The sequence below is a fragment of the Condylura cristata genome, unplaced genomic scaffold (assembly GCF_000260355.1).
Source record: "Condylura cristata isolate star-nosed mole 26May11 unplaced genomic scaffold, ConCri1.0 scaffold00005, whole genome shotgun sequence".
In the NCBI taxonomy this organism is placed as follows: Eukaryota; Metazoa; Chordata; class Mammalia; order Eulipotyphla; family Talpidae; genus Condylura; species Condylura cristata.
Window position 1 is genome coordinate 60,515,652 of NW_004567106.1, and position 22,108 is coordinate 60,537,759.

The following is a 22,108-nucleotide window of genomic DNA, read 5'->3' on the forward strand; positions in this document are numbered from 1 at the left end:
TTTTATGACATTTTAAGTTCAATCCCAGAGACTGAATCTATGGGAAGCTGGGCTTTCACAGCAATTCAACACGACACGGAGTGGCCATATTGTGTGAGGCATGGGCTGAGAATCTGAACCCTGACATCAAGAAGCTAGGGGTCTCTTAGGTGAGAAAACACAAATATCAGTGATTCTAATGCAAGCCAGAATGTGTAGACAAATTATGTGTTAGGCGAGTTATGATAGGACAGCGATCCATTCTGATTTGGCCCCTAACCAGAGAAAGTTCTCCCAAGACCTGAGCTCTCAACTTGACCTTCCATACTCACCTTCCATTTTGCACATTCCAATTCAGATATATCTGAACTGATGAAGTCTGGTCAGCCACAAGCCTCTTTCTAGAGATGAATTCCACTTTGCTATGAGATCTCGGCCATGACTTGGGTTCTTCTTGCCGGGAGCTTGGGTGGATTGTGACTGCCAACCAGCCAATGAGAGGAGTGTCACACGCAGGTCGGGGCAGATGTTCAGTCTGTTCCATAGACACAAGTGCAGCTCCATCTCCCTCATCTGTCTGCGGATGAGCAAGGCAGAGAGGTTAGTGCACAGAGGAGGCAGACACAAAGGAACGTACAGAAGTGTGTTCGGAGAAGACAAAGCACATGAAGGGTGAGGCAGGGGCTGAGAATCTAAACCCTGGCTTGGAAGGATATTAGTTGGCAACGGGGTCCAAGGGCCGCCATCTAGTTCAACATGTGGTTTTCCTGTTTGATCTTCCTAGATCCCTTTCTCAGAACTTTAAAATGTATTTCAGCGAGAACTCTGGCATGCTGGGCCAAGCATAAGCTGGTCCAAGCGAAAAGCGTGAAACGATGGCACTGGCAGTCAGTGGCAATGGCCCGAGGAGCAGAGTCTGGGGCGTGTTCCAGGGAAGCACCCCTTCCGGGCCTCCTCCACAGGAGTGCTCAGTACACCTTTACTCAACACAACTACCACTGAGGGACTGAAGGACCAGAGACCAGCTTTTTGCAATGCTGAACTCCAGAAGGCAAAGAACTATTTATTAATTACACGTTCTGTAACAACAATCATAATCCTCACGTTCTACAGCACCAAGCAACTCCCTCTGCAGGGAGGAGAGGTGCAAGCTCAGGAAATCTCACCCAGGGGCCTGGCACCGTCTCCACTGACTACATCACCGTCAGATTTAAAAAAATAAAAAAGCTGTAGGCCCATGTCCACCATCCCTCTCCTCTTTCTCTATGAACTTTGTGCTGTCACACCCAAGACCTCTCAAACGGGCTGCGCTGACCTAACCTTCCAGCTAACTTATTCCCCAGGGCCATCAGGTAGAGGTAGAACCTGAGGTAGAACCGTTTCCAAGGTCATTTCAAAGTCAGCCCCGCCTAGGGTCCCCTCCAGGAATCTTACATCTGCCCCTGCCCTGTTTTCTTGTTGAAGCTCTCTTCCTTTCTCTTCTCAGCCTTTCCCGCCCCCATGACTCAGTTTCTTTGTTTTGCATACACAGGAAGTCAGCAAGCCAGCTAGGATTAGAAGGAGCTCTATATGCCATCCACACCTTATTCCTTTCTCCTTGTTCTTTGCCCTTGACCTTTCCTTCTGGCCTGTTCAGTCACAGGAAGGAAGCCTGAAGGGAGAGGCAACTGTTTTCACAGAAGAAATATGCCCTTACAAAAGTATACCCGAGGGCTGGGCTTTTTCTGAGACCAGTTCTGACAGCTAGGAAGGCTGGCGCCCAACTGGCACATGTTGGTACCTTTGTCCTGTCACCTCCTGCCACATCAAGCCCTTGGCACAGTCCTGGCTACCAGCCTCTCCCAGGCCTGCACCATCTCTGCCCAACCCACGGCGGGTGGTGTCCGACATGTTCGGGGCTGACACAGATTGGTACGGGGCTACACGTTTTTTTTTTTTCCACGAAGCTGAATTTGTGGAAGCAGAACCATCGCCACTCTTCCGCCCACCTCTTCTCTAACCACCCCGTGACGTTTGTTGAGCAAGCTTCCTGTCCACGTACAGACCCCTCTGGCTGCTTGCTGAGGGAGCCAGTCCTGAGAGAGCAAGCCTGCACCGTCTGCACAAGCTTCCCCACCGCACCCACATTCCAGGGCTGTGCCAGCCCAGCTATCTATTGTTCCCACACCACGGGCAGGGTTGGCCACTGGGTAGTAAGGCCACCTGGGTGGAACCAGCCTGTTCAAAGCTGCGTGGCTTCACAGCCGTTGGCTACAGTTTGTTCCCTGGCCCTTGGAGGAAGAATAAACGAGGGGTGTGGATTCCAGAACTTCTCTAGAAGCAGAACCTAAGAATTAAAAATCAATGCCAGAAAAACCCTTCCGTCAACTTAAACAACACACAATTTTTATATGATGCCAATCTCTGTTCTCAGAAAAACCAAAACCCACTGCAAAGGCCGAGGTGGGGTAGAACAGACTTAGCTGAGTCTTCTCCCTAAGCCTCACCCACCCATGAGATGCAGCAAGGAGTGTGAACCCCATTTCAAGGTCTTTTAATTTAAAGGGAGCAATGGGCTGGGAAGTGCAGCTTTAGCTATGCATGTACTATGAAATACTCAGCAGACTCTGGAGAAACCAATAGCATGCAAAGAAAAGCAGGTGAACAACATCACGGTGTCTGCAGGTGTGTGGCATCCTCCGCTCAAGGACAGTCCCCCGGGGCGCCACAGCTGGGGTCCTGTGGTGCACCCACACAGCCGGACAATCAGCACCACAGGCTGGCCCGGCACATCAGATCTGGACGTGTGAGGCTGTAACTGGAGTGCTGCTCTTGTTTCTTGGAGATTGGCTCACTGACTCCCTTTCCTTCCAACAATTGCCCCTGGCCAGGGCAGAAGCTGTGTCCTGCTCATCAGCATTTTATTTTTCTCAGCAATACAGGAAAGAGTTCTGTTGCCAGTCACTTACCTGCAGCTGCCAGCCAGGCCCCCTGCGCCTTAGCCAGACTCAGTGTAACACAGAACCCCAGGACTATGCTGTCAGGTGGGTCTTTGGAAATAAGGACCAAGATGATGCAGATTCATCCGGATACAGGTGATGCTACTCCTGGGCCCGTAGCTCCATCTGGTTTGTGTTCTTGACATTTTTCAAACGTTTGTGCTGAGAGAGACCCATCAGGAGACCACTGCTCCTAGTACCAGCTGTCCATTGTCTGGCCTCCAGTTAGGTTGCTCCTGGGCATTTTCCATGGTGAGAAAAATGAGGTCTTTGGCCTCTGGTTCTCTATGTATACTGCCATGCTGGTTAGGCTTCTACAAGCCACCTACCTGACCAAGTCCCTGCACCTTTCAGAATGGAATTCACACTCACTCTTGGGACTTCAGTCTTTTGGTTCCCTGATAATCCATTAAACATTATTTGACTCAGGGCGCTCCTGGTGGCCTAGGGGTTAAGTCTCAGCGTGATTACTGAGAAGGCTCACTGTGAGGGCCTGAGTTCAATGCCAGGCCATGGTGCAGCGACCTCTCCTGTCTCACCCACTGCTCCCCTCAGCAGTGTATTTCAGTAGATCTGCCTGTTCTGCTCCCCAATCTGTAGTGAATCGTCTCACTCCCTGCAACTCTGGCCTACATCTAGTTCTTCTACATAAAGATAAATACAATCTTTAAAAATCTATTTGCTCATTTTCTAAGGCCAATTTGGTGTCATCTTTGAAATCTATTATAACTCACAGCTTTGAGAATATTAGATCTGAAAGTGGCCTCAGAGTGCCTCCCTGGTTGTGCAAGGTTGAAGTCTCAGTGCTATCAAGCTACCACCAGCCACTGTGGCACAAATTCGATCCCCCCAGCCAGGGAGCTGACCCACATGGCGCAGAAGACCTCTCCTGTCTCACCCGCTGCTCCCCTCAGCAGTGTACTTCAGTGGATCTGCCTGTTGTGCTCCCCACTCTGTCTCTGGTGAATCCTCTCAAACCACCCCATCCCGTGCACCAGTTCTTGTATGCATAAATAAGTATCTTTAAAAAATAAATGAAAAAGGAAAAGTAGTCTCAGAATGCGTTTAAGCCAAGGATTTTGAACTCGGGGTTCATGAAAGACCTTGGGCCACCTGCAAATCTTCTCAAATATTACATTGAATTGTATGTGTATGTGTATCTGTGCTATTCTTTTTTACGGGAGTGACAACACAGATTTCATTAGACTATGGGGCCAGTTGTTTTAGAGATCAGAAAACTGGGCTCCTTAAAAGTAAGGTAAGATGGCTGGAACCAGACCCAGTTCTCCTGGCTTTGCGCTTTTTGCATACCACCTACTATGTCCCTTACACATCTTACACTGTCAGTTAAGCACAGTGAACACTGGAGCTCCGCTCTTTCCTCCTGAAATCCATACGATCTGCAGGTCATATATCAAAGGAATAAAATAAGCGTGACCCAATGATGACAAAGAGAACGCCAGCACAGAGAGCAGCAGGTGAAAGCTGTCAGTGAAATCTTAGTGAATGGACAAATCTTAATAAACATAACACAGCTGCAAAAGCCAAAGCCCAAGCCCCAGAGAAGGTGGGCATGCCAAAAGTACCCTGGTATCGCTGCAGACGGGCTCAGGGGTCAGCGGGGAGGTGCAGTTACCCTGTAGGGCAGCGACTGAGGGGGTGCACTTAAGTTCCCCTCCTCCCCAACTTCCAGTCTCAGAGTGTGGACAGAAGCTCTGGACGGGGAGCATGGGGGACAGTCAAGGCAGGCCTGGCTGCCTTACTAGAGTCTCTGAGTAACGAAACTCCCGGGCCCTTACTCAATTCCTCGTCCAGAATCTGCAGGTCAGGCTCACAGCGTGCTGGATTGTGACTGTCAGCCCCAAGTGGCCCCTGCTTGCCCTGAAGGCTGCAGTCACGCCTCCCAGAGCCCCTTTGCAAGTCTGGTTCCAGGTTCCAGCTTGCAAGGAGAGGAGCTGTGTAAGGTCTGAGGCCACAAACGAAAGCAACATCCCAAGAGCCTCAGGGGGCAGGTTCTAGACGCCTCCCACAAACTTCCGCTCTTCGTTGGGAAGGGGCTGTGACATCTCAGCTATTCCAAGACTTCCGGCTTCTCCTCTCCAGTAGAGCAGGCCTCAGGGACCACCTCACCAGTTCCCTGGACACATTCCCCACGGTCACTCTCCAACCCCCACCCCAAATCCCACAGTGTAAGTGGGGGTGCTAACACCATGTATTACACGCGTTGCTCTTATATGGTGTGTGCGACTGTGCTGCACTAACCTGACACATCCCTGGCGGAGACCAAAAGACTCATTCCTGACAGCAGACCAGACCAAGAGGGGAAAATCCAACCACCTGATTATTCATGACATCGGGAGACCTCAGTGAAGCATTTGTTTTCTGTTTTATTACAAATTTCTACAGGCCTCCCTGGTGGCGCAGCGGTTTTAAAGCACAGCACTGAGAATCTAAAGCCGCTTCCGCATGAGTTAGATCCCCGCCTGCCCCGGAGGTGACCACATGGCGTGGCAGACCTCTCCTGACCCACCCGCTGCTCCCCTCAGCAGTATACTTCGTACATCTGCCTGTTCTACTCCCTGCTCTCTCTCTGGTGAACCTTCTTACTGCCCCTGTACCCCTGGCCTGTACCCCAGTTCTGTATGCATAAATAAATCTTTAAAAAAAAAAGAAATTACTACAGACTTAGAGGCTTAAAACAGAACAAACTTGTTATCTTACCATTTTGCCAAGGAGGACATCTGAAGCAGGGTAAAGGCTGCAGCAGTGGAGAGAGATGTTTCCTTGCCTTTCCCAGCTTCTCCAGCAGAACACAGCTCTTGGCTCAGGATTCTCTTCCTCCATCTTCCAAACCAGCAGAGCTGCATTGCTTTGGCCTTTATCCCACAGACACGTGCCGCTGACCACGGTGGGGAGGGGCGGCGGGAGGGGGTGGCTCTGCTTTGAAGGGCTGATTAGTGGGCCCACCTGTGTCAGGCAGGTGCCACGACCCAGCTCAAGGGCCTTCACCTGGTCACAACACCTCCCCTGTGCCCTGGAAGAGAACATCCTGGACAGTGCAGGATGAGCAGACAGCTGAGCAAACTCTACCAGAAATGGAAACCAAGGACGGAGGATACAGAAACCACAAGGGCAAGCAATGTTGGGGGGGGGGGGTTTGTAACAGCCTCATTGACGCATCCTCAAAACAGAAAAACCACCCTAAAAAATAAAGAGAAAGCTCTCCGATACTAAAAATTTATTAGCAGAAACGGTGTTGTTTTGGAAATATAGAAGGGACTTTCCTAGAATGTAGAACAAGGTTTAAAAAAAAAAAAAAGGAAAAACGGTTCCAGAAAGGATGAATTATGAAAAAGAACAGGAAACCAGCTAAGGAGTAACACAGCACTTTACCGTTAAAAGACATAAACCATAGAATGAAAGAAACACTGGCTAATTGGGTGAAAAAGCCTTCAGTCAAGGCACATTCTTAGGAAATTTACATGTAACTAAAAATCTAAGAAATTCCGGAGGAAAAGCCAGTTGTCAGTCACGCAAGGCTTCTCCCCAACGCTGGGAGGCGGAAAACATCCAGGGCTAAACTGTTTCCAACTGGGATTTCCTTAACTGGTCAAAATGCAAGTGAAGGAAAAGCCTCCGGGATTAGCTCCAGCTCACCCTTTCTTAGGAAACCACTGAAGTGAGCACAGGAAGTGAGGGCCCCAGGGCAGGGGTGAAGTAAGGTGTAAAGGCTCCTGGGAGCACGTAAGGGAGTTTCCAGGATGACCACGAGGTCATCGGCAGGCTGGGAGGGTCAGGGTCGAGGTCAAGCCCCAGCCGGTGGCTGGGAGGCGACCAGTGCACCACCAGACGCCTGAGGAGCCAGTGAGACGACCTGGCTGAGTCTGGCGCCAGGTCTGAGTGTGCCGAAGGACTGCAGGTCTGCCGGGTAGACAGGTCTGGTCAGCGGCTGGCCAATCAGGCCAGCAAAAAGGACCGATTGCGTTATTTGTTTCAGATGTGAACAGCTTAACAAGTGCAGAGCCAGGCTGCCACCACTGTTTCTAGAAATATCAACATGGATTCTTGATTTTGATCTAAATCACACTCTAACAGCATTAGGTTTGTGTTTAGATAGGAGTATCTGTACTGGGTTCATTTTTTTTTTAATTTTATAAGCTAATTTTTACATCATTTTGTACATTTTTTCCCATCTCATTTGTAATCCCTGCGGGTTTCCCATCAAGTCACCCGTGTGTCATCACCATAGTCCAGTGCACTTCCCTCTCCACCCCCCATCCCCCCGTTTTTGATCCCACTCCACCCCCACAAAATCTCTCTGGTATATGGCTGTTCATTATTCTTATTTTCTCGCCTGGTCCATTATACTCCTGCTATGAGCGATGGGTTCATTTTCTTAATGCTGCAAATAACCACCCCCAAAATCATGCCTGGAAAATACCCTCCTGTCACCCTGAGCCAAGACAGAGAATATTTCAAGCGCTGCTCTGGCTCAGGATCTTCAGGTTTACATTCACCTTCAGCTTGCTGCAGGTCGGGACCCATTTCCAGGCTTTTGGCAAGCCTCGAGTCCTCATGAGTGGCTGTGGAAGACATGGGTCCTTGCCAGGAGGCCTCAGCACTGGGCGATCCCCACACGCAGGTGGCGTGATGGAGGGACACCAACCCAGGCAGCAGGTGTGCCTACAACCACATCTGTCCACGGTAACTGAATCTTGAACATGCCAGCCCACCACTCACTCTTACCAGACTCTGTCTCTGAGAGGCAAGTCACTAGGTCCAGTCTACCCCCAGGAGGAGGCCATTACACAGGGCACGCACCCCAGGTGGGCTGCAGGGGCCTTTGAGTGACCGCCTATCAAGCGCTCAGGTGCGTTGTGACATGGACCACAGCGAGGTATCAGCACTAAGAGCGTAGGCACAGACAGAATCCAGTCTGGGGTCATGACGGTCGTCACGACACTCCTGCACAAAAACTTAAAAGAGTTTCATGATCTTGGACAAATGACCTACTTTGTTCCAATTTGTTCTTTCATCTGCAAATTGTGCATAATTACTCACAGGACTATTTTGAAAGTTTGGTAACTGAAGTAAGATGCTTACCAAATGCTTAGTACAAAATGAGCACTCGATGTTAGCTACTCTCCAAACTCTCACTTTTTAAGAAGGATTGTTTATGCACACAAGAGCTGGGGTACAAGCCAGGTGCAGGGGGTGTGTGTGGGAGAGGATTCACCAGAGACAGAGTGGGGAGCAGAACAGGCTGACTGCCTGAAACACACTGCCGAGGGGAGCAGCGGGAGGGTGAGGAGAGGTCTGCCACGCCATGTGGGTCAGCTCCCTGGCTGGGGATGGCCTGGCTGCGGACAGCTTCATAGTGCTGCGCTTTAGCTCGCTGCACCACCAGGGAGGGCCCCAAACTCTCATGTTTACAAGCTGTGAAATTCCAGACAAGTTATTACTTCACTTCTGTGTTGCTTCTACTTCCTCACCTGTAGTGGGGAGAAACACAAGCACTCCTAGAAGACTGCAGTTCCAGATGTCTGAAATAAGGTATCACAGTAAGACAGATCATTTTTTTTTTTTTTTGTCTTCCAGTTCGTATATAAAGTGACATTTACACAATGTTATATTCGCTTGAATGTACAGCAGCTATGTCTAAAAACCAATGTATACACCTTCATAAAAAAGTTCATTACCAAAAAATACAAACCCACACCTGAGCCTTCGGCGAGTGCTAACTTTTAATGGGTCGTCTAGAAAATGCAGTTGTCTGTGAAGTGCAATAAAGGGACATTCAGCTAAACACAGCAGCCTGTATTCAGTTCCAGGGCTGTCCAGAGGGGCGGGGGTCATGTGCTGGCACTCAGCTGCAGGTTATTTTTAATGAGTTCTGTCTGCGCAGTACAAATTTACTGCTGTTTCGAATTAGGGCACATTTGTTTTTGTGTCTTTGTTTGCTGTTCTTTAAAATGGGAGTGACACTTGATTTTATACTATAAAGCAGCAGTAATTAAAACAATGTGGTCTTGGAGTTAAAACAGATACATGATCAGTGAAACAGAACAGAAAGCCCAGAAATAAATCCACCTGTACTTTAGCACTTAATTCATACTCAAGGAGCCATGATCACATGGTGGGAAAAGAGGCATTTTTTTTACAAACTGGCAAGCCACATGCAAGAGCAGAAGCTACGGAGGCTGGAGGGCCGTATTTTGTACAAGAATGAGGTTGGATCTCTAACTCCATGCACAAAAATAAACTCAGAATGGATTAAAGCCATATTTATAAGAACTACAACAATGAAAGACACAGAAGGAAACACTTCCATGACATCAATTATAAAGACGGTTTTGGAGTTTCGACCCCTATGGCAAGGGAAATAAAAGCAAAAATAAACAATTGGGGAGACCACAAATTAAAAAGCTTTTGGACAGGGAAAGAAAAGTAGATCAAAAAGGCATCTGAAAAAATGGAGAAAAAGTTACACAACTGACTAGGGCATGCTATCCAAGACAGAAAAGCGTCAACAATAAAAACCTGAATGACCCAGTTAACATGCAGGCAGAAGATCTCAACGGGCCACTCACCAAGCAGGAGAACCAAAGTCAGAAGACACACGGAAATATGCTCATCAATGCTTTTTTTTTTAAAAAGATTCACTTATACACACAGAACTGGGGTACAGGCCAGAGGTCTAAGGGCATTAAGAGGATTCACAAAAAGACTTATTTATACATACAGAACTGGGGTACAGGCCAGAGGTCTAGGGACAGTAAGGGGATTCACCAGAGGCAGAGTGGGGAGCAGAGCAGGCTGATCGATGAAGTACACTGCTGAGGGGAGCAGTGGGTAGGTCAGGAGAGGTCTGCCGGCCATGTGGGTCACCTCTGAGGCTGGGATCGAACTCGCACTGAAGCTTTGGCTAGCTTGCAGTGCTGCATCCTGACCCACTGCGCCACCAGGGAGGGCCCCTCGACAATGCTTTTAATAGGGAGATGCAGATTAAAACCACATGGGTTGTCATCTCACACCTGTGAAAATGGCACGAACTGAGAAGACCCCAAGTGCTGGAGAGACGGGGAGAAAGAAGAACCCTGGTCCACTGTTGCTGGACCTGCAAATGGCAGTCATTTTGAAAAGCGATCTGGATTCACCTTGGAAAACTGAAAATGGAAACACCAATGGCCAGCGTGAACAGACGACGTGCTCTGCAAGCGCACTGCGGCCTTACTGACCACAGTGAGGACTTGGACCTACATTCCCGTAGCCAGAAGCTTCTACTGGATCGAGGCTGTGGCTGCCGTGCAATGCCGTACTGGCTGTAAAGATGGAGACAGTGCTGACACTGACAGCAGAAGGGAGCTCAAACGGATCAGCAGGCTGGAGGGACAGGACAAACAGTGGACATCACATTGGGGATGACCGGACAAAACAAAAACTAGAGGACACCAGTGAAGGAAGTGAGGGTTCTGGTTAAAAAGGTGGGGGGGGTAGAAAGGATCAGAGGGGCGTAAGAGATGTTGGTGGGACAGAGAAAATGTTAAAAAAGAAAAAAAATTAGTCCTCTTTTAAAAATTAATCAGGGACAATGACTTCTCCTCAAGATTAATTATCCCTGTGGCTTCTGACTCATGAAACATATTCATTCCCAATTCTTTCTTTTTAGACTATTTCTGCACACAGAAATGGGGTACAGGCTAGAGGTGCAGGGGTGGTGAGAGGACTCACAGAGTGGGGAGCAGGACAAGTGGGTTGACTGAAGTACACTGCTGAGAGGAGCAGCAGATCGGTCAGGAGAGGTCTGCCGTGCCGTGTGGGTCAGCTCCCTGGCCGGGGATCGAACTCGCACTGAAGCAGCTTTGGCTCTCTGCAGTGCTGTGCTCCAATTCTTGTGCCACCCAGTAGGGCCCCATTCTTTGCGAACATTCAAGGAGGAAAACACTAGCTAATCCACCATCAAAATCACACTTAAAAGTTTGAGAAAGGAACACAGGCTCTTTGACACAGGTTTATTTTCTACTGTATAATTTAGGTCACTGACGGAAGCTACATTCCCCATGCACATGACAAATGAAAACTAGGAGAAATTGTGCAAAAGTGGATGGAATGTGGGAGCAGCAGCCTGCAACGAAGATGTACCTACACAAAGGAAGTGTGTGTGTGTGTGTGTGTGTGTGTGTGTCCCGAATGTGACAGGGCATACTGCTGTTACCATTATCCTTCACCACAGACCGGCTGAGAAGATGGTAAATAACTAGGTCATGATGGGCCCATGTGACAAATGCCAGCAGCTTCTGCAGAAGGGCAGAGCAGACAGAGTGGATAGCCAAGCTGGGCCTCGCAGACAAGTACATCTGGCCAGAGCTGAACTGGCCAGCGTTTCCAGGCTAGGAGTGGGAGGCTTAAGTGGGCAGCCACTGGGGTCTGCCAACAGGCTTGGGAACACGGAGGGTGAGCAGCAGCAAGGAGCTCAGAGAGAGCCTTGCAAGAGGGTGTGGCTGGGAAAGAGGGAGGTTGGGGGTGGGGGGGAGAGGTGGGGGTTGGGAGAAGGACCCAGGCCTGCCCTAGACACTGAAGCAGTCATTATCCAAAAGCTATAGAGGAGGAGGAATGTGACCAGTGTCAAATGTTGACAACACAGGCCCTCCCTGGTGGCGGAGCGGGTTAAAGCACAGCACTAAGAAGCTAAAGCCACTTCCGCATGAGTTCGATCCCCGCCTGCCGCGGAGGTGACCACGTGGCCCAGCAGACCTCTCCTGACCCGCCCGCTGCTCCCTTCAGCGGTGTACTTCGTCAGTCGGCCTGTTCTCCCCACTTTGTCTCTGGTGAAGCCTCTCACCGCCCCTGCATCTCTGGCCTGTACCCTACTTCTGTATGCAGAAATAAATCTTTAAAAAAAATTAAAAAAAAAATTTGTTCCAATGATATATTTGATTTTTTAAAATCTGATTTAAAAGTCAGTAACATGGCCCTCCCTGGTGGCGCAGTGGGTTAAAGCACAGCACTAAGAAGCTAAAGCCACTTCCGCATGAGTTCGATCCCCGCCTGCCGCGGAGGTGACCACGTGGCCCAGCAGACCTCTCCTGACCCGCCCGCTGCTCCCCTCAGCAGTGTACTTCGTCGATCTGCCTGTTCTGCTCCCCACTCTGTCTCTGGTGATGCCTCTCGCCCTCCGCATCTCTGGCCTGTACCCCAGTTCTGTATGCACAAATAAATAAATCTTAAAAAAAAAAATGTTGACAACACAGAAGTGCACTAAAGGCAAGAGGCAGGACCACCTAGGAGGCTGATGAGGATAAGGAGAAAGGGTGGGTTGTAAAGGGACAGTTAAAAAGGGTCAGCAGGGCCCTCCCAGGTGGCGCAACAGGTAAGGACACAGCATGGCAAGCTGGCTGCAGCGCTTCAGTGCAAATTCGATCCCCCACCCTGGAGGTGACCCACATGGCACCACAGACGCTCCTGACCCGCCTGCTGCTCCCCTCAGCAGTGTACTTCGTCGATATCCTGTTCTGCTCCCCACTCTGTCTCTGGGGAATCCTCTCATCACCCCAGCACCTCTGGCCTGTACCCCAGTTCTATGTACATAAATAAATAAACCTTTAAAAAAAAAAAAAGGATCAGCAGCCAGAATTGGTGAGTGTGGGTGTGGCTAGGGGCAAGGGAGGGAAACTCCATCTCTCAGGTGTCCAGAGCAGGGAGGACTTGGGGGAAAAGAGAATGCGGGTGGTCTAAACACACTGAGGACAGCTAATAGCAGCTTATGTTATCTTGGAAAACAAGGAGATACAGAGTTCTGGAAAAGTATCTTGCTTAGAACTCCAGGTTGGGGGGAAATCAGTGATTTGGAACTGGGGGAGTAAGAACGATTAGGAAAAACAGCAGATAAGGAAGCAAAAGACAGACTCTGAGGGAAATAGTAACCCCAGAAACAAAGGAGGAAGTTACCCCTAATTTTCATGACTTTGCATGGAGGACAGAATGTTCTGGTTACAAACACCAACCTTGAGGTGAAACAAGGACTTTCCCAGACAAGTACAAGCAGAGACTCCCAGGCAGGAGTAGGAGCAGGCCAGGAATGGCAGCTGTGTGTGGCCGGCAGGGTCTCTCTCCTGCTCCCGGGAGGTCCCCCAGCCTCCTCTTCATTGTCAGGGATGCCTGGTAGACATGGCTGGTGTCTCAGCAGAGTGACCGGTGGGAAGCGGCAGGAACTCAGACCCCGGGAGGGGAGTGGATGAACCAGACAGTCGATGACCACCAACATCGCTTCCTAAGCAGGTGTAATTTAGAGAAGCAGCCACACAGAACTTCTAGATTTCTCCTCCTTGCTTTTCAAAGTAACCCGAAATGCATGAACTTATTAGCTTTGTCCCAGACACAAAAAGACAGTTATCTGCACCAATTTTCTGCATGTGTTTGTTAGGTTGAACTTCCAGCTCGACCAAGCCTGGCACAGTCCTGGTCGACTGTGGCCCGAAGATCACCACCACCAGAAAGGACAAGCCCCAGGTGAGCTTCTCCCTGGAACAGAGTTTATTCTTCACTGCGCCTTTGAGTAATCTGAGACACTGGTTTTCACCTATCTTGTTTCTAGATGTCTATCATCAAAACAAAACTCCCTCCAGATTCTGCAGGACTTTTCTATCACATAGCCATTAGCCGTAGATTATCAGTGAACCTTTTTTTTCCCCCCTTATTTTTAGCATTATCCTGCATGTAATTCAGGGCAGTGACTTGCTAACCCTGAAAGAAGAAAAGCTTACCTTGGTTATTTCTGCTTCCCGTTTCTGGTTTCTTCCCGCACGCGCGGCCCCACGGGTCACAAGCACATATATATCCTCTCATTCATCAGCAGCACGGTGCTCTTCCCCAATCATTATAACCGATTTCAGATGGTGCTAGAAAATTATATTGACTCTGAACACCAAAAGAAATCAGTCATCCTCTAAGGGGTCACGGGAGGATGTGAGGGGTGGGAGAAGCCAAAGAATGAGTCCCTGCACCCAAGCAGATGGAGTGAGCCCCGTCACGCTAACGGGCCCAAGGGCCTGCCAAGGAGGCCCCGCAGTTAACCTGCTCACACGTCACCGCTGCTGCAGGGGAGGGAAGGGTCAGTGGTGACGTCCCACGCTGGTCTTGGCTCCCAGGCCCTCTGGGACTGCGCCCTTCACGCCGCTGGTCTTCCCCAAGAACACTGATTTCAAATGGTGCTAGACAATCACTATTTAAATCTAAACCACCATATGAAACCAGCTTCCTGAAGAAGCTTTAGGATCGTCTTTGTCTTCAGAACGTGCTCCTGTGATAAACTCAAGACCACCCAGGAAGGGAGGCGAAGCCTGGCCGAGGCTGGGCTCCCCGTGGGCTAACAGAGCCGTGGCGCCTGGCTGGCGTACGCAAACCTGCTGCTGGGGGGGAGGGGGGGGCAGTGCTGTGACTCATTCTTGAGCTGCCCAGACAGAGGTTCAGTTTTATCATTTGGAGGCCACGGCACACCCTTGACTTCTGTTGGGGATGTCGCGGGAGATCACAGAAGGAACTCATTCCGGGGTGGACATACCCAGGGGCAGGGTGACTGGAAAAGGCGCCGAAGGCCCTCACGGCAGACACAAGCAGAGCACAGAGCCAGCCAGTGCTCTAGTAGAAGCTGAAGAAAATGCTCTCCTGAACTTAGTGCTTTCACTCTGGGAATTCCGGGGATGCAAAGACAGCAGGACTGGGGCAGGTTAAAGTCGTGCACGGCTCATACATGCTAATACATGGAGGCTAATGTCTGCTTTTTCCAGAATGGCTGCCTATATAGATTTATGGTTGTATATTGCATTTACTTAAGAATTCCCCCCTCCCCTTCCGATCATGCTTAGTGAAAGAAGAAGAAAGAAGGAAAATACCGGACGGTTTCACTCATAGCAGAAGCATAAAGGACCAGCAGAGAAAATAATAGTAATAATGAACAGCGATAGGCCAGACACAATTTATGGGGGCGGAGTGGGGAATGGGATCAAAAATGGGGGGGGTAGAATTGCACTGGACTATGGCAACAGCACATGGGGTGATTTGGTGATGGGAAGCCCATGGGGATTACAACTGAGATGGAGAAAGGCACAAAATGATGTAAAAATAAGCTATTATTTAAAAAAAAAGAAAAAGAATCTCCCCCTTCCTCCAAAGGCACAGGACACTCGTGCTCAGTGGTCTCCGACAAGCTGCATCTCCACAGGTCTCTGCTCCTTCCGCCTTGACCCTCAGTACTGTCCTGCCAGGCAGGCTGCTGTCACTCCCTCTGTGCTCTGGGGTTCCAGAAGTCACTTACTTAGGACACCAAAGGGGAGGGGTGTTTTTTTTAAAGTTATGAAAAATGTCAAACATATGTTAAATTTGAATTAAGGGAATGAATGCCTAATTCCTATCTTCAACACTTACTCATTTTCACTCTGTTTGCTTCAGCTCCATGGTCAAAACCCAAGCTACATGTGTGTTTTGGTGAATCAACTGAAAGTAAGCTGACAGCGAATGCCAACATTCTGCTCCTAATTCGGGCATTTGAGGTCATCCTAAAAAATAAGGCCACTCCCGTGTAGCAGGACAGCACACTCCGGATTGCAAAGAAAATGAACAATCCCTTACTGTCATCAATTTTTCAATTCAAAGTCAGCTCTTTCCCACTTTCTCCAAAGAATAACAAGTTCTTTTTGGTTTGCTTCATACTCAAATCTTCTATTCACACTTATCCACTGAGTCTTATTCACCAAAACTCTTTGGTCTCTTTTAACCTAAAACTTACCCACTTTTTTGGGGGGTGGGTGTAGGAGAGGCGTTATCATCCCGGGATAGAGAAAATTGGGTTCTAATCCTGGCCGGACCATCCATCTAGTGCCCGCTCTCTGCTTAATAAATTCACTGAACTTCAGTTTCTTCCTCTGAGTCTTCTCACATCACAGCCTGTAAGCCTCGCTGTGAGTGTGGGGTGAATCACTTGTCCAGTCGTGTTTGTGGGTGATGGTGTCAAATGGGTTCAGCGAGATGCTAACCAGTCTGGAAGGGCAGGTTCAGGCCTTAGTAACACTTGTTACTCCACACAGGCTTGGCCAACTATCTCCTTTGAGACCCCCAAACTTAGCCCTCACCATGGAAAAGCACCCATTCCCAGCACATGTCCGAAGCAGCGAGGCTGTTGTTTGCTTTGTTCTATGTCTGGAAAGAAGGGGACAGAACAGCATGGACTCCAGAGAAGTGCAGCCCTCACTTATCAAAGATACAACACTGACTGACTGCAAAGAAATGCACATCTGTGTCTAGTGACAGGCAGTTGAGTATTTCAATGGGAGAGCCAATGGAAGCTTTGAAACCTGGAAAAGACAGGAGAACTCACAAACTATCCTGTTGGTTTTGCAATGACTTGATGAGTCCTCCACAGCCCTCAAGTTATGCTACTGAAATTCGGCACGTCAAGGAAAGTTTGCAGGATGCAGCCACGGCACATCATCCTGCAAGGCCAGGGTCCAGAACGCGAGGTCTGCTTTTTTTTTTTTGCCAATTAGAAACTCTGTTGACATGACTGACAATGAATTAAACAAATGACTGATCAGATAACTTCAATGACAGGGCAAATATTCCTGCAAAAGCAAAGAAAAAGGAGGAGAGGATTAATTCTTTTACTTACAACTGATAAGATCATATATCCTCATGTAGCAAGTGTACGTGGCATCATGCAGGTACACGCATGTCCACACACATGCAACCCCACTCCTGCTCTCTGAGTAGAGACAAACTGACAAGGAAAGCTTTTTGTCTGATCTTTTAAGTATGCATCTCAAAAATTCCGAACAAAGGAGCTACATGCTTTTGTATCTATGTCTCTCCACGTGAGCCCAGTATGACAAGGCATTTTCAGCAGACAAAGCATAAAAAGCACAGAATGAAAGTGCTTCAGTAAGCTTCCTTGGAGTTTTCAAGCCCTTGCGTGCAAACTGAGGCACTCAGTCGCTAAGTAACTGCAAAGGGCTTTAAGCAAAACCCACTGAGAGAGGGCTCGGGACTGGGCACATTTTCACATAATCTCCTAAGGCCAGAGGCCAATTCCAAGAAAACGGATCTGCAGAGGAGACTGGCTACAACATTAACAAGCTGAGGACCGCATGGTTCACCAGCGAGAAGAAGGAAAAAGGCGGCTGATGAGTCCTCCGTTCTATTTCCAGGACACACATAGGAAGCTGGCCCTGATCTATTTAGTGAGTCCGTCAGTGACATTCAACTGCTAGGAGAAAGCACAGTGAGGATTAGCATGTTGCCATTTTTCCAGACTCCAACAATCAGCCCGATTGTTTCGTGTTCTGGGGCAGGACACCGCAGGGTTGTGTTTGTGTGAACTGGGTTGTTTCTATTTTAGCAATGGACACTTTCAAGGTCCCACGGAACTGGAAAGGAATGTTCTTTTTTTTTTTTTCACAACTCTCTCTTGTCAACAGAGAACCCACTTGAAACTGTCCAATTCTCCATCCATCCACCCCTCACCCCCTCCGCAGTAAAGGAACCATCTTTCAAGAGTGTCTTTTCTCGAGTGTCCCTCGCCCACGGGCCATGAGAACGTGCATTACCCAGTCTACACAGCCGTGCTTGAAGCCATTTCTCAGCAAGCTGCTCTTCCTGGTATTTTTAATTCCAGATCTGATAGTACAGTTGGAGCCTGAAGTGTGAATCAATAAACCACCCCAGTAATTCCTGTGTGGCAGAAGCGCAACAGTGGAAGCTCATTGTTCTCCCTGACGCGCACGGCCAGTCTGTTCTTGCATGAGCAAAGTGGATTAAGAGACTTCCCTTGGGGTTTGAAGATTTCACAAGGAGACTGGATCTCACTGTGACACTTCTTTTAAAACTGGCTTCAAAATGGCGCAGACACCAGCACTCAACAGCCCTAACAAGCACGTAGCCAGACTACAGATGCATGTGCCCGCCGGGTTACATGTGCCATGGGCCCCGGGTTGTGCTTCCTCAGCTGGGGCTATTCACTGACCTGCGGCAGCTCGGGCACATACTTCATCTCAGGGTCCTGAAATACAAACTGCCGAGCAGCCTGGGTGGAAACAGCCTCTAGCTTTAAAAACACTACACAGTCGCTATTGTTTCATTTGATACTAATGTCTTTTCAGGGTGAAGGTCAAAATGAACCGAGGCGGGCATGGTACGCTGATGACTGGCAACAGCTTCTATTTTTGAATACTTGCTCTGTGCCAGACACACAGACTCACTCAGACGGAGACTATTCTGCACATGCCTCCACGCACTTTACATTCACACCACCCAACAGGATTGGTGGGTGGTGTTACCTCCATTTTCCAGAGGAGAGAACAGAGACTGGGGAAGGGTAAGACTGACCCTGGGCTACACAAACTTGCAAGTGGCAAGACCAGGATTCACACCCCTGTGGCCACACCCAGACTCGCAGCTCAGTGCCTTATGGACTGTATAGGGCGAACCTCTCCTGGCCTGGGAGGTGCCCGGTAGACATGGAGCTCTGCACATAAACTGGCTCCCACTTTCAGGGTTTCCTCTCAGGCCACAACAGCAAACCCTTAAAACCAGCTTTTCTCTCCATGAGCGTTAAGCTGGACCCAATAATCCACCCAGGGAGGGGAAGGCTCGGACACTAACTGGGTCTGGCAGGCATCAGACGGTAGGAGACGTGAGTCCCGCCACGCTGACCTGCAGGGGGCCCTTTGGTGAGCCCTGTCTCCTCCACAGCCCCGCTTTCCCACAGACGGACGGTACGGGAGCTCGAGTCAAGAGTGCCCGTTCCGTTTCGTCCGTCAGAGCATGCACCGGATGACGACGGGGCTGGAATCTGTCTCCAAAGCAAGGTCAGGGCTGCGTCCCCCTCAGTTTCCTACTCCATAAGGTGGGACGGTGAGACGGTGAAGTCTGAGGAGCTAAGTGTCAGGCCGTATTGCTGGTTCCCTGCCCGAGGCAGGCTGTAAGCGACTGAATGGATCTGAAAGTCTCTGTCTCCTCCTCGGTTATGAAGGACAAGCTACTCACCCCACCAGAGCGACGTGAGATTCAAAGCAGAATGATAAGATAAAGCAACCTGCAACGACAAGCACAATGTAAGCATTCATGAGCAAAGGCTGCCGGGCCAGAAGGGCCTGCACAGGGCCGTCCATCAGCACGAGGGGGCTGGGGCTGAGAGGCCGCGGCGTGGACAGAGGCCTTGTGACCCCGCCCGCAGGCATTGTGCAGACCTTGACGCACCCCAGGGCAGCTGACTGTGGAGGTGTCTGATGCCACCTACGATGTCTGCCTCTACAAATGGCATCTCCGACTGAAGTGCCTGAACCCACAGTCTTCCAGTATGTTCTGCCTCACCTCTGCCTTCTGAATACCTGCACCCTTGCTTTGAAGCAGGAATTCACATAACAGACGCTTCCAGTGGTAAACCGGGTGTTGCGTGTTAAGAGAAAAGGAATGGAGATAAAATACTGATCATTTTATATATAAATATTTTATATAAATACAAAATTACCAGGGAACCGATCAGGAACAAAATGTAACTCGACTCCCTTGGGGCCGACTTACAGCACCAGCCTTTACTCCCACCAGCCACTTGTTGACAGGTCTTCGCCAGCACAGAAACCCTCGGGAGCTTTGGTTCAGAAGGTCAGCATCGGGAATTTAAATGACAGGAACTCCGAGGAAATCTCCCAGAATGAGACAGGAGGTAAAAGTAAACTGTCTTCTTCTGCTACTCCACCCATGTCATAAGATAATTTTTGTTTAAAAGAGAAATAAAAAGCACCTTCTGGCCCTTCCTGGTGGCGCAGAGGGGTAAAGCACAGCACTGAGAAGCTAAAGCCACTACCGCATGAGTTCAATTCCCGCCTGCCCCGGAGGTGACCACATGGCGCGGCAGACCTCTCCTGACCCGCCCGCTGCTCCCCTCAGCGGTGTACTTCGTCAGTCGGCCTGTTCTGCTCCCCACTCTGTCTGCTGAAGTCTTTCACCACCCCTGAGTCTCTGGCCTGTACCCCACTTCTGTATGCATAAAATAAACAAATCTTTTTTTCTTTTAAAAAGCACCTTCTTCCTCCTCAAGACGTGGTGGGGCCATCGCCACACGCAGGGAGCACACACGGCCCTGGGCTGGTGTCCTCTCTGCGGTGGTGTGGCCACCATTAAGCAAACTGCCCAGCGCCATGAGGCTGTGCGTGTCACAGGTCAGCAAGAAGCCTTATGAAATCCAACATGGCCTAAACCTATAGATCAGACCAGGGAAGAAAGGCATGAAAGCAGCTGGCACGGAAGACAATTTTCAAAATTGGATTTTCAAAATTGATTTGCAACCTCAGGCGACAGCAGCACAGACTCCAGAAGGCCAGCAGAGGGCAGCACTAACCTGTCAGCACAACGGGGTGCAGCTCAGGTTGCAAAGGCTGGCCACCCCGCTCTAACTTTAAAGCAACAGCGCACCTTTTGCACCTTCGCCACGTCAGCCACGAAGTAGAGAGGAAGCCTGGGCCCTGTAGGGCTTGTTTCTGGAAAACTGATGGTCCAAGGCGACTTCGAGAACTGGTTACTTTCCCAAACTACAGGAGTCCTCCCACACAGCACCCAGGGTTCCTTGCGGGGGACTCGGTCTCAAAAGCTCCCAGTTCACCCCACAAGAGGCTGAGTGACTCAGCAGGATGGTGAAGGGAAGCCTGCCCTCCAGTGAGGGGCTACTGCAACTTCTAAGTTAATGATTACAAGCCAGTAGAGGAACTTAAGCCTATGAGGCCGCAGACTGAGCCAAGCTTATCAGCAGATAGGGCAATAAGGGTGCGTGTGAACTGACCAGGGAAGAAAACGATCTGTGAACACAGGTGGGACCTTTAAGCCAAGTGTTACTTGGGACTCGCTTCGCTTTTGGGGCTCTTGGGGCTCTGTCGGGTGCCCTGGGCGCGGCTGTGATATGGTGGGGAGATTCTTGAGGGCTGGGATTAACATTCAAGAGGATCTCAACCAGGCTGGGAAATGGCGGAGAAAAGTCATCGTTATAGTCCATACCGCCTTACAAAGGAAAAATCAATCTACAAAGTCCCACCTGGTAAGTACAGCTCTATCAGGATGAACATCAAGTTCACACCAATGATGAGCCCAACGCACAGGACCCTGGAAGACTTAAAAGATACTAATTCTGAGTAATGGCATGTTCCCCCAAACCGTTTGATCATAAAAGTGAGGGTGGACCCCAAAGCCACAGTGGTTTAACTTCCACCAGGAAACTTTTCCACGTTTTACTTTCAAACATCTAGGAACACTGTGGGTCAGCTGCTTTCTGGGAGCTTCTCGGTGCTGGGGATAGTCCCGGAAGCTGCTGGGAAGCCCACCTTTGATCAGCCATTTCCTGTAAAGGCATCTGACATGCTGTAACACGTCGTCGCTCTCATGAAGACCCCTGTCACCACTGCACCTGCCACCTCCCAAGGTTTAAATGGATGCATGCTTTGGACAGGCAGAACTACAAGAAGGTCTGATCAAGAACCAGCAGGAACCAGTGATGAGGCTTCTCCACTATGAGGGCACCTGTGAGGTTGACAGATGCATCTCCAGCTCCCCACTGACATCATTACCTGCCCTGAAAGCACCCGAACACTCTGCCTGTTTTAGCAGCTCTGGGTGGTTCTAACACAAGCACAGCGACACCTCTACCAGTACACAGCCCTCCCCAGGATGGTCCACCCAGAGGGCCCTCCAAGTTCTTCTCATACGCTCCTCCCTCCATCCTTTCAACCTTTAGTCTCAGAAACTGAGACTAAAATCTGCTTAAAATCCAATCTACCAAAAAGATCTTCCCCTTATTTTTCCTCCTCAGCACCGATTTGCTCACGTTGATGCATTATATGCTGCTTTCTTAATGGCAATTACTATGGAATGTCCCCCCCCCCCCCAAACAGCCCATTTAAGTTGGGAAGAGTGTGTCAAGCAGCCTAAGCTGTGGGCACATAATGACCCAGACTCAAAACCTTCCTCTGTCACTTGATACACAGCTTCAGAGAAGATCTTTCACCCTTTTGGGGTTTAGATTCTTCACGTATACAGTAGAAAGAACAGTAGCGAAAACACTCAAAAGAGTTGTGAAAATATAACTGACTTCAGTAAGACACATGGCTTGTGCA

General features: G+C 49.5%; 1 long non-coding RNA gene across 2 annotated transcripts in view; it reads right to left on the reverse strand.

The window, feature by feature from the left end:
- Positions 1-15,051: 15,051 nt before the first annotated feature.
- Positions 15,052-22,108, reverse strand: part of LOC105853242 — an 8,262-nt gene continuing 1,205 nt past the window's right edge. For both annotated transcript variants that reach the window (XR_001145100.1, XR_001145099.1), the window contains 2 exons: positions 18,993-19,041; positions 15,052-16,573 (listed from right to left, as the gene is read on the reverse strand). This is a non-coding gene — a long non-coding RNA (uncharacterized LOC105853242). The remainder of the gene's footprint in view (positions 16,574-18,992; positions 19,042-22,108) is intronic.